The 12,916-nt window shown below is 40.1% G+C and overlaps 1 protein-coding gene and 1 long non-coding RNA gene across 10 annotated transcripts in view; one reads left to right on the top strand and one right to left on the bottom strand.

Annotated features, from left to right (window-relative positions):
• Cacnb2 (calcium voltage-gated channel auxiliary subunit beta 2) overlaps positions 1 to 12,916 on the bottom strand; it is a 376,672-nt gene that overhangs the window by 78,593 nt on the left and 285,163 nt on the right. The gene's annotated exons all lie outside the window — the stretch shown is intronic.
• LOC116089732 overlaps positions 12,371 to 12,916 on the top strand; it is a 2,351-nt gene continuing 1,805 nt past the window's right edge. Inside the window, exon 1 of the long non-coding RNA XR_004118457.1 lies at positions 12,371 to 12,483. This is a non-coding gene — a long non-coding RNA (uncharacterized LOC116089732). The remainder of the gene's footprint in view (positions 12,484 to 12,916) is intronic.

Here is a 12,916-nt window from a genome sequence, read left to right as displayed (position 1 = left end):
GGACACATGCTCCACCATGTTCATAGCAGCCTTATTTATAATAGCCAGAACCTAGAAACAACCCAGAATAAAGAGATTCTTATCCTTTGCTCAGATAAGTAAATGCCCTTTCAGATGACCTGGAGAACTGTGCTTGTACTTACTTCTTGATTGTTCAGGTAACAACAAAACAAGAAGCAAACAGTAGCCAAGGTCATGCTGAGAAGCACAGTGTGCTCAGAAGAAATCCTCTGGACTCCTGCTGGACTCTCACTGGCTACCCTGCTTGTCAGCATCCACCATAGTCACCTAGGCAACCTGACCAGGGACCTCAGAGGACCTTAGTAAAGTGATGACTGGCTGATGGGGCCTCCCCTTCTGTCCCTTCTGTCACAGTTCAATAGCTTGCCATTTATTTCACAGAATCATTGTCTCCCTCTAAACAAGTGTTAACTTAGGGCTCAGGCAGTGTGTGAGACATGTCAAAATACGTACAACAACCTTTAATATTTCATAACCAGACAAAATGCATCCCCTAAATCTAATAGAACTGGATAGAAAAAAATAGATTAAACTTTTTAATTGTTTCCAGTTTCACTTATTTCCTAGATATGTGTGATCATAATTTCTGCACAAAGGGACTGATCATATTACTTAACTGTAGCCTGTATACAGAGCCAGGTCCAAACCAGGCGTGCATCTACCGAACACAGGCCCTTTCTGCTCCTGTCTGGTGTCTTTGTTTCCCCATCCCATTCAGAGGACTAGCTTTCTAATCGTGGAACAATGTAGACAGAATTATGAGAACAACTTGAATGTACTTTGAAAATAAAACAAGCTGTACTACCCTGTGTGCATATATACAATGCCTATGTAGAGCAAAGCACCATATTCAACATGACAAATATAATTCTCAACAGTCAATAATGCCTCAATAAAGCTGGAAGGAAGCAAAAGAGGTGAATGTTTTTTTTTAAGTAATTGAGAAATATATAAAGAGAAAAAGGGACGGCAGTGGGGTGGAGAGAAAACTTTCTACCAAACCTGATCATGTGGGCTACAGCCTCATAATATGGCAAGATATTACGTTTTGGAGATTCCCTTGAATGTATCCACATGAGAGGTGCTTTTTGCCATAGCAATGCTGTAGGAGCATGAGTTGTGTTGAAAATTAACAAATGCAAGGGTAAAGAATAATCTATGCAAGTAACAAATTGATTCTCAATAGCTTTTTCTACCTACTGTAAAGCTGACATTCCTTCTCTAGTTAAAAATCTAGGAAAATTTGGATCAGAATTCTCTCTGAGAATATCAAATAAAGGTTTCAATTCTCCTGTAGTAAGCTTTAGATAGGGACGAAGCCAATTGATATTACCTAATAATTTTTGAAAATCATTTAAGGTTTTTAATCTGTCTGTATGAATAACTATTTTGGGGGGGAATAATAGATTAATCCGTGAGTGTAAATCCTAAGTAATTATACGGATCCTGAGTTTGCACCTTTTCTGGAGCTAAGGCAACTTGTAAGTCTTTATAACATAAAAGTTCATCCTGAGGATGTTTTCCTGCTAATAGGACATCATCTGTGTAGTGGGCAATATATATGATTGGCCATTTTTTCCTTATAGGATCAATGACTTGTGCCACAAATTTTTGACATAACGTAGGACTATTAGCCATACCCTGATGAAGGACTATCTATTGATATCTTTTCATAGGATCTTTAAAATTAACAGATGGAACACTAAAAGCAAATCTCTCACAATCCTCAGGGTGCAAAGGAATTGTAAAGAAACAGTCTTTTAAATCCATAACTATTTTATAAAATCCTTTTGGAATCCCCACTGGAGATGGAAGTCCAATTTGCAATGCTCCCATAACTACTATTATTTTATTTACCTTTCTTAGATCTTGTAACAGTCTCTATTTACCTGATTTTTTCTTGATGACAAATATTGGCGTATTCCACAGGGAATTGGATTCCCTCAGATGTCTTGCCTCCAATAGCTCCTGCACTAGCAAAAAAGCAGCTTCTATCTTTTCTTGAGATAAAGACCACTGATCAACCCACACTGGAATATTATTAATCCACTGAATTTTATCTGCATGGGGCTCAGGCAAGATAGTGGCCATCATGGAAAATGTTTCAAACCTTTACTATTAGGATGAGGCTTAGGGCCTCCAGATGTTCTAATGTCCTGTTCTGACCTCTGCTTATTAGCTATTTCACTAGGGCTGCACAAAAGAAGACCCATTTGTGACAACAGATCTCTCCCCCACAGAGTAACAGGCAGATTTGACATAACATAAGGCTGAATTTGCCCTGAATTATCTTCCTCATCTCTCCAGGTTAGAGGCTTAGAGCTTCGTTTGGGTTATTGGCATAACCAATTCCTTAGAGATGAGTAATTGTCTCAGACAAAGCCCAGGTTGAGGGCCAGTCTTGTCCTCTAATAATAGTCACATCAGATCCAGTATCTATTAAACCTTCAAAACTTTTTCCTTCAATAATTAATTTAAGATTAGGTCTTTTACTAGTGATACATCATACCCAGTATATATCAGAAGAACCAAAACAACTCTCTCTTCTCTCATTTTAAACAGAATTAGAAGGCACTGGATACAGAGGGATTAAAATAAGCTGAGCAATTCTTTGATTAGTAGGTACTGTAAGAACACCAGGAGGTGAAGCAGCCATAATCTTAATCTCCCCCTGGTAATCACAATCAATAACACCTGGATAAATCTGCAATCCTTTCACAATTGAGCTATTCCTCCCTATAAGCAACCCCCAAGTCTCTGGGGGCAAGGGCCCAAAGACTCCAGTAGGCAGAATTTGAACTCCCATTTCTGGCATTAATACTGTGTGGCAGGTGGAACAGAGGTCCAATCCTGTACTTCCTGGGGTTGTCCTGAAAAGTTCAAAGATGGATTTCCTTGGCTGGGTGGCAGCCTCATGGTCCTATACGCTGCCTGTTGTTTTAAGGAGGAGGCCCGGGGCTGCCCCCTCCACTCATTTCCTGACAAGGTATTGTCTTGAAAGCCTTTTTTAAAACTACAATCTCTGGCCCAATGCTTCCTTCTCCTGCAACGAGGACAGATTCTCAGGGCAGTGCCTGCCTGTTGCCTGCTTGTGGCCCCTGATTTCTTAGGGGAATCATATTTAAAATGATTCAGACTTCCACATTTAAAACATCCTTTGTTCTCCTGCCTTTGCACCAGGATCTCTTGAACTGTAGTTCCCTGCCCATATGCCATTTTTCTGGCCCTAACCCCATCTGGCTGCTTGTAAACCAGGGTTGAGGTAGATACGCTGGGTTAGGACTCCTATTTGATTCACTTGCTCCTAATGGTGACCCTGCCTTATAAGCCCCATGAGCTTCTCTTCTACTTTCTGTTTTTGTTTTTGTTTTTCTGTTTTATTTGTATGTTTTTGGTTTTGTTCTATTTGTGTTTTGGATGCTCTAAGGATTTAAGTTGAATCATGTCACCCTAGCTCAACACATCTGGTCTAACACTCCAATGTCTCCAATCCAGTCTAAAGGCTCTATTTGGTCTATAAATCTCTGTCCAGTCTTCAGCCTGCTTCCCTTTCCCTGAGCCCTGCACTCAGACATGCTGGTTGGTTTCTGGACTGCTGAAAGAATCTACTTTAGGACTTTTGCCCTTGTCATCCACAGTGTCTGGAATATGGCAGTACTGCACTCAATCTTCTAAATGGCCCACATACTCATCATTTGGCCTCCTCTCTTGTGCCTGTCCTCCTTTCTTCTCCATCCATCTAGGACCCAGATCAAATGCCACCTGAGCAGAAAACCCCTTCCTGGTACTCCTAGTTCCTCACTCCCTTCCTATTTTGTGCCATAATATGACCGTATTACCTTCAGGTTCATATGCTGAAATTCTGAACACAAGGAATAGAGACCTGTGTGGTGATTAGGCCAGGGAAGCAACCCTATTAGTGCCTTTCAAAGGGTTTGAGGAAGCCTGTTTCCTCCTTTCTGCCTCCTTTTCACCCTTTGGACCTTCCATCACATGAGGACACAGCAAGAAACTACTATCCATGAAGAACAGCTTGAACATATAGACATTGAATCTGTTAGCATGTTGGCCTTCCCAGAACTATGAGACAAACATTTTCACTCTGTACAAACTCTTCATGCTTTGATATGTTACAGCCACCAGGAACAGACCATGGAGTCTTGTTGTTTTGCTGGTGGTTGGTATTCCGTTTCTTCCTTTGATACAGAATATCATTATGTCAACTAGGTCTATTCTGTAGTCTTCTGCCTCACCCTCCTAGCACTAGAATTACAGGCATGAGCTACTATTATTAACATCTTTTTTCATCATTTACTTTTATGTTACATTATAGATGCATAGACTTGTGTAGAACCTTTTTCCTTTCCCTTGACAGTCCTTCTGAGGATAGGCACTTTCTTATTCCAGGTGGCCAGGAGAGGAGGAGAGATAGGCCAACAAGAGGGAAGAAGGGACAAAAGAGGAAAGGAAGAAAAGATGTAACTGCATTTTAACCAAGAATCAAACAAGACACCACATCTTATGTGAAGGACAGCAGAGACTGCATGGATATACGATCAAGCTGCTTAATAACTTATTTAAAACAACTATTCTGCAAAAAACCTGATTCACAGTGGGGTCATCTCAGGAGTTATGTAAGCATGATTCAAAGGTGGTCCTGGGTTGGGGGATGTACACATCCAGAGGATAACAACAATAACAGAAGTGAGGGAACAGGTATTTGAATATGCCTTGAAGGGATACCCCTGTTACCACAAGGCCACAACAGCATAAAGATTTTGAGATGAAACCAAATGAAATCCAACCAATAGCAGAAAAGCTCTCTGTTATACCCTGATCTGATCAACACCAATACACAGGTTGATTCTTGGGGTTCCTCTCTCCACCTCTTCCTGTTTCTGGAACAGGAGAACATTCCTAGCCACAGGCACTGAAAAGTTGACACAGTGTGTAAGCACACACTCAAATAAAACAACCGTTACCTTCCATCAGGCTTGACATATGTCTCCTAGTAATTCTTCAATGCATCACACCTTAAAGCCCAATTTCATTTTCTTTATTATAAATGGCATCCCAACCCCTGAGCATATCACTTTTTGAGTTATATGTTTTTTGGGAGTATGGCACATAAATGTTTGTGTTTACATGTGTGTGAGCAAAAGCGTGTGGGTGCCTAGGGTTGACATCATGTGTTCTCCTCAATCACTCTCAATTGGGCTAGTATATAAAGGCAGCTTGGTGCTGGGATCCTCTGTCTCAGGCTAACTCATGTCTGGTTTACAGGAGCGCCTTGCTTTTTTTGGCATTTGCCTGTGTGCTGGTGGCTAGCAGTATAAATGCTGGTCCTACCAATTGTGTGGCAAGCCTTTACTAATACAGCCATCTCCCAAGCCTGAGTTCCACTTCTTTTTTGGTGAACTACTCTTCTTTCCTATTAATCTGTGTTTTGTTAATTTACTCCAGAGGGCCTTCTAAACTAATCTTAGAAGGTAGAGAAGGTTTTCCTCCCTGACAAACTATTTTACCACCAATTCTTTGCAGTGCTTGGCCAGACCACAACTCCATTGTTTACCCTGGTGTAGGTTGTACTTTGTTAGAGTTCTATCTATACCACATCCTCACCGGAAAATGCAAGATAATGGGCACAAAATGATATTACATGAATACCTGGGTGTTATTAGGTCAAGAATAAAAACCTGAAGAGAAAAAAGGTGATCAGATGCACCAATAGACCCAGAGGGGACACAACTTGCAAGACAGAATTAATGATACAGACTGGGAAACCCCTGTCTTTATAGCTCAGAAGCAGTTGGCAGAGGGCACAGGCTGCTAGCCAAGAGGAGAAAGATGGGTTTTCTCGGCAGCTATGGAGTGTTCATGTAGACACTTTAATAAGTCTGGAACCAGACCAGCAGCACTCAGTGTAAACACAAGCAGAGCTCAGGTGGGCCTGCAACCTCACAGACCCAGCTACCACCCACACCAGTTGTGGGAACTTGGCTGCCGATGGACATATTTGGGCATCACTTTGGAACAAAGTGACATGGATTAAACTGGTAGCTGGTTGTGGTGGTTTGAATGAAAATGGCTCCCAATAGGCTAATAGGGAGTGGCACTATTGGGAAATGTGACATTGTTGGAGTAGGTCTGGCTTTGTTGGGTGTAGTGTGTCCCTGGGAGAAAGCTATTAGGTTTCAGAAGCCCAAGTCAGGTCCAGTGGCACTCGCTTTGTGCTGCCTACAGATCCAGATGTAGAACTCTTAGCTCCTTCTCCAGCATCTTGTTTGCCTGTACACTTGTTTCCCACCATGATGATGATGGACTAAACCTCTGAACTGTAAGCCAGCCCCAATGAAATGTTTTCTTTTATAAGGGTTGCCATGGTCATAGTGTCTCTCTCTCTTTTTTTTAAAGATTTATTTATTTATTTATTTATTTATTTATTTATTTATTTATTTTTATGTGTATGAGTACACTGTAGCTGTACAGATGGCCGTGAGCCATCATGCGTATGGCTGCTGGGAATTGAATTCAGGACCTTTGCCCGCCCTGCTCGCTCCAGAGTAATTCACTGTAGCTGTCTTCAGACACACTAGAAGAGGGCATCAGATCTCATTACAGATGGTTGTGAGCCAGCATGTGGTTGCTGGGATCCGAACTCAGGACCTTCGGAAGAGTAGTCAGTGCTCTTACCCACCGAGGCATCTCTCCAGCCTCCAGTCATAGTGCCTCTTTACAGCACAGTTCTCATGGCCCAAAAAGATCTCAGTGACAGTTGGATATATAGCAACAAAGAATGAAGAAACTCTATCCTAAACTATCTGAAAGTTTAAGATAGCATCCAGAGTTGTCCTGAGACAGCCATACATGTGCCATAGTATGTACCTACACTCACATATATGGACAGACACACGCATACATAACAAAGAAGTCTTTGAGTGAACAGACATTCGCTCTTCCTTATTTAATCCAACTGCATTAGTACATTTCTATGTTCCTTCTACGTCAATTTATTTTATTTGGAGGGAGGAAAGAGAAGGGAAGTATATTGTAATTATAATCACAAAATAATCTAATAATAATTTTCTTCTCTGACTAAAGATTAGAGGCAAGTGTTCTCTATAAGTAAAAACAGGAGATTCTGAGTGTAAGATGGTTCTATATTCTACAAGTAAGATGGTAGAAAATGCCAGGCATTGTGTCAAGACACCCCAACACTCTCCTCAGTAGGCAGAAGCAGATAGACCTCTGTTGAGTTTGAGGCCAGCCTAGTCTACAAAGTCAGTTCTAGGACAGCCATGGCTGTCTCATAGAGAAACCCTGTCTCAAACAACAAAACAAAACAAATTAACAAAGGATGATAGAAAGCACTGTGATAGAGACCTTCCTTGCTCACTAACTCCGTTTTCCTCCTTGGGCTATACGGATGTTATAGCTTTCCTTGAGGAGAGGTTTAGCCCAAGTGACTGGATTTGGGCCAGTGAACTTGATCCCCACCATATTTTGGCCTAGCAATAGAATGGTCCATGTAGAGTTTCTCTGTCTTCTTCCTTCTCTGAGGGCAGTTCTGGGGGGTGCGATAAACATAGAAGGATCACAAAATAGACAGAGCCTGCATTGCCAAGCATTCTTTAGAGAAGTGCCTCTCAGAAGATTTTAGATTCTGACATATATGAGAAAGCAATTCTTACTGGAACAGACCAGTTAGCATCTAGGATTGTTGCAACAAATGACATTATTTGTCCCAGTATACATGTCTCCTTAAAATTCATATAAAATCCATTTAAATGTCATATTGTATAAATATTACTTTACAAAGGAACATTCTGCAATTTCTTTATACCCCTTCATGGACATTAGTAGAGATACCACACTATCTAAGCCCCTTCTAATGGAAACTTCCATCCAACTGTTGAAACTAATGTTTGTTTGAATAGTATTAAATTTGCCATAGTACCCTGTGTTTATACCACTGTGAGTCCAAAGCCCCAGATGTGAACGCTAAATCTCTACTTACATGTTTAAGATACATTTACCAGATGACTTAAACACATGAAAATCAGATTGAGAGAATTTAGCCAATGTTATTCTCAGTAAACAGTACACTGCTGTCCAAAATATAATAATTGAGAATGTGTTCTCTTTTTACCATTACAGATCAGCAAAGATTCAAGAATAGGCTCTCTCTTTTCTAAAAAATACCTTTGAGGGAGAAAAAGAACCTCATCTGAAAATTCAGGCATGTGTGGTAATCTTTGGCAAATTCCTGTTTCTGAACATTTACTTCTGCACATTTTCTTTCTAAAGTGCAGATGGAAAAAAATAAACATGATTTATTTTTATTCAGTTGTATAAGCTCCTTTGGGCTGTACATTCATATGCAGAAGGAACTTAGGAACATATATATATATATATATATATATACATATATATATATATGAGTCTCTGCTTGTTCTTTCATGTGTTTTAGGATTTAAATAAAGTCATATGTGCTATGTAAGCAAAAATACTTATTGTAAATCACTTATAAATGAAGCATGATTAATCCATACACATATTCAACAATCAATGAGACCTAAGTATTTTCTTATTTCTAAAAATCTGTTATTAGAGGGCAGAGAATATGACAATTAGTAAAGCTAAATGCAGTAGTTTTGAATCAATAGTTTTGAATGTGGTTTTCATTTAATAAGTTGTTCTCATATTTGCACTACAAGGCAAGATCATACCAGAAGGTTCAAGTTTGTACTTTCCTGTCAAAGCTGATGGGTTGCCAAAGGATACTCAAAAGACCTTCTAAGATTTTCCCTGAAATTTGAAATTAAACAGAGGTTTCTAAGCTGTTACAGAGAGGAGGAAGCTCTTACTGGTTAACTATTACTGCTCATAAAACATTTGTTTACTATTTTGTTTTATTCCTTCATCTTGAAGAACATTCTCAGGCCTCTGTGGTGGTATGTGCCTTTAATCCCAGCACTTTGGAGACAGAAACAGGTGAATAATTGTGATTTTGAAGCCAGCCTACTCTATATGGTGAAAACCTTGTCTCAATAGATACATGAATAAACATTGTTTATAGAAGATATAATAGTCACTTATGATGTCCTTCCTTTATTAAACTCACAGTTTAAAACTATCTAAACATTTCTCTGTATATTCTTGTAGTGCTCACACAGTTTTAAGTAGTTTTCTTCCCAAGGCCAGATCCACATTGAGCATGTTAATATTCTGGGTTCATTAATGTCAGGAACCCACAAAGAAACCACAATTTGTCAGTCTCCAACTGGATGCCAAAAATTCTAGTGTGCATGTGTGCATGTGAATGTTTGCCTACACAAAGATTCAGGATAAACATTGAGAAGTTTTGAAGAAAGTAGACACAGATCAACTTGGTTCTGATTTGTTTTGCTGTTCCCAGGTTGACACAAGGAGACTGTTAGTAGAAAACAGGTATGGAGTTTAGAGAACAGCAACAATAATTTTCTCTTCATATCTATACACTCTTGTCAATTGGGTAGGGTTTCATAGGTGTTTAGTGAAATGCACAGGCTTATTATTGCCAGTATGACACATCTCTCATATTTTTCTGTATATTACAAACCATGGATGCCTGGCATACTCTATATTTATAGGATTTCTGCCAATTAGGTTCTGGTTGGATGTCTCAATGAAGAGTAATGTGTGCAAGACAAAGAAGGCAGGAGGGAGTCAAATTATTACCCCATCTCCTGCAGATGGAAGGCACATAAGCACCAAGACAAGAGATTTCTCAGTTGCATTAGGCCAGATGGACTTAAGCCTGGCTCAGGAGCCCCAGAGAAGTAACTGAGACCCTTTTAGGGATGCCATAAAGTCAAACCCACTTATTCTGCACTAACCCATCATTAACTGTTCTCTATTCTCATTCTCTCTCCCCACAGCTACATCAGACCTGCAATGAGCCTTTGAATCACATGATTGAGGGAGTGCTTGCTTAGGGATTCTTAAGGCTCCTGTGGTTTTGTTTTTATTTTTAGTGCAATAGAAATCAAGTGATATAGTGTACAGAAGCACAAGTTCCTTAGCATATTTAGGAATTTTTAACACTATGGAAGGCTTTAAAGACAAAAAGTTAAGAAGTTTTGTTCAGTTAGATCCTGACAGTCATTCACCCAGAGTTCCTAGCAACTGTAGCCATTAGTGTTGGTGCAGTGCAGCTCTGCCATCTTGAATCTTCAGTAGCGGTAGCCATCAGTGTTGGTGCAGTGCAGCTCCGCCATCTTGAATCTTCAGTAGCTGTAGCCATTAGTGTTGGTGCAGTGCAGCTCTGCCATGTTGAATCTTCAAAGGCCTCTGGCCACTTGAGAACTGAGGTCCTGGCCTCAATCCTTTCTCTTTTGTCACTTCATGATTGTCTGTATTAAGTCACTTCCTCCCTAAAATATTTAGAATGGTCTTGTTATCCAAATTAAGTCATGAATAGAATTGATTCAGGACACCTCAGACTTGTTTACAACCTTAAAATCATCCATATGGGAAAAAAATCCTTCTAACTTCCATTAACAATTAGAAAAACCTACTCCCAAACCTCTGGCTTTATTTTGATGCCCTATACACTCCAATTTTGTTTTTATTCTATTCTATATATATGTAAATTCTACATATGACATGTTATATGCCCTTCTGGGAAGGTTCAAAACTACAAAAGCTTTACATGGATTCCACCATGGTTCTTATTGAGATGTATATTACCACTGTCACATAGTTTGTTCTAACATGGTATTTGTATTCCAAGAACTTCTAACCTATCAAATAAATAATCTGACTAAATATTTATTTGTAAGGGGGAGAGGAGCAGATGCTGGAAAGTATCAAACTTTAAATAAAACAAATACTCCCATGGCATTTGTATAATTCTTAATTTAAAAACCACTTGTAAGTACTAATTATAGACTTATAGATATATCATCTCATTATTATCTAGTCCTTGAAAAGGAAAGGGCTTTTCTTTTTGAAATGTGAAGTTCAAACAAGGGCTCTTTGAACACTAGTCAAATAAATACTCTACCTCTGAGCTCTGCAGCCCCTTGTCACAGTGCCAGCAACCATCGATACTATAGCTCCTTAGCTGGGATTGTTTTTTCTGAGATAAGCCATCATGATACCAACAAAGCTGCTGAACGGCAAAAATGACAGACACTCTTCTTGTCTTCTTCCATGATTATTCTTGGATCATAAAACCACAGTCAAAAGGGCTCTGTATAATGCTGAACTGGAAGCTTAATCAATCACCTGGTCCCCACACTTCTACCAAAATTGACTCAAGAAATATTGGGATAGAAAGTGTTATGACTTTATAAGAGAGAAAATGGTTATTTGTGGTCACAAAGCACAAAGGCTGTCATATTAAACTTCTTCATGCTTCTAAAACAAGTTCTACTCTCTTCTACTGTTGAGGGCATACTGGTTTCTTCCCAGATCACCATATGTATAGAGGGATGGGGGGAGAGAAAGAGAGAAATTAGTAATATGTATATGTATATGTATGTATACACACATACACACACGCATATATATGTATTTTTAAGAGACAGTATTGCCATGCACACTTGCGTGATGGTGGTATTTGAGGCGAAAACTTCAAGGAAAGTCAGTCTCCTGCCTCCGCATTGATGCCTGGCACCCCAAATTCAGAGGTGGCCCAGATATGTCTTCGTACTTGTGTGCTAAGAACTCACCAAGATATCATTTCTTCACAGCTAACAAAAGAAAATTCGGACTTTGCTTTCTGACCTTCATCAATGTTCTAACTTCCTAGTCAAACCCTGGCTTGGAATGTTTAGCCTCCAGCATTGGGGGAAGGGCATCAAAGCTTACAGAATGAGCAAACTATCCCAGGGCAAGATCAGGTGAAATCCTCATTCTTAGTCAACATAAGCAGGCCATATTAGATTTGCAGCTGAATCACTCCTAGGAACTAGCTTAGCAGGTGTTTCCTGGGGCTAGCTCCCGCTGGCCCAGAAAAACAACTTAGTTGAAAAGTTTACCTGGGCCGACCCAGTCTGTAACCATAGCAACGAGCTGAAGAAGAGCTGTTAACTGCTTTTTAGAAGCCAGGTGATTCTGGTCAGAGCTAAGCTTTCTTTCAGATTGTAATCCTTGCTTAGTTCCTGCTAAATTAACATGTATTTACTTTGCTGCCTGACTCATTGTGTTCCTAACGTAGAGCTTTGTACCTGCACTTTGTTTTGATGTATTTTGACCATTGTACCATCTGACTTTTTCAAACCTTTCTGTATGGACTATTTAAACCTGACTCCATATTTGAAAAATACACTCAGATTTTACACCACCCGTGTGTAGTCTGTTTGTCAAAGCCAAATCCCGTGCCCACCTGGCCAGAATCCCTTGTCCCGCAGAACAGGGATCCCGCGAGAAATCCCGGTCCGTGGCAGTTGGCACCCAACGTGGGGCTTCCGTCAGGTAAGCTTATCTCTTATTCTCTTTTTCTTCTCTCAATTAATATTAGGCCAGGATAGGCTCTCACTAGGGTACTGCAGACCCGCTGATAGGTAGATCAGTTATAGGTGAGTAATCTAAGTATTATGGGGCAGTCAGGTTCATACCTAGATGCCTCACCAGCAGTGGAGCAGAGAATTGCCCACGCTGTAGGAGTGAAGATATGAAAATTTAGCGCCTAATTACAGGTTCCAGCTGCAGAGGGGCTGGAACACCTGAGGAAAGATTGCAAAAATCCCTCAGAAGGAAGTTCCATAAAGATGGAACTCTACTCGTTCAAGAAGCAGGTAAAAATAGATAAACTAGCCAGGCGGTGGTGGCGCACACCTTTAATCCCAGCACTTGGGAGGCAGAGATAGGCAGATTTCTGAGTTCGAGGCCAGCCTAGTCTACAGAG

The sequence above is a fragment of the Mastomys coucha genome, unplaced genomic scaffold, assembly GCF_008632895.1.
Source record: "Mastomys coucha isolate ucsf_1 unplaced genomic scaffold, UCSF_Mcou_1 pScaffold15, whole genome shotgun sequence".
Taxonomy (NCBI): Eukaryota; Metazoa; Chordata; class Mammalia; order Rodentia; family Muridae; genus Mastomys; species Mastomys coucha.
This window is presented reverse-complemented; position numbering and strand designations above follow the sequence as displayed.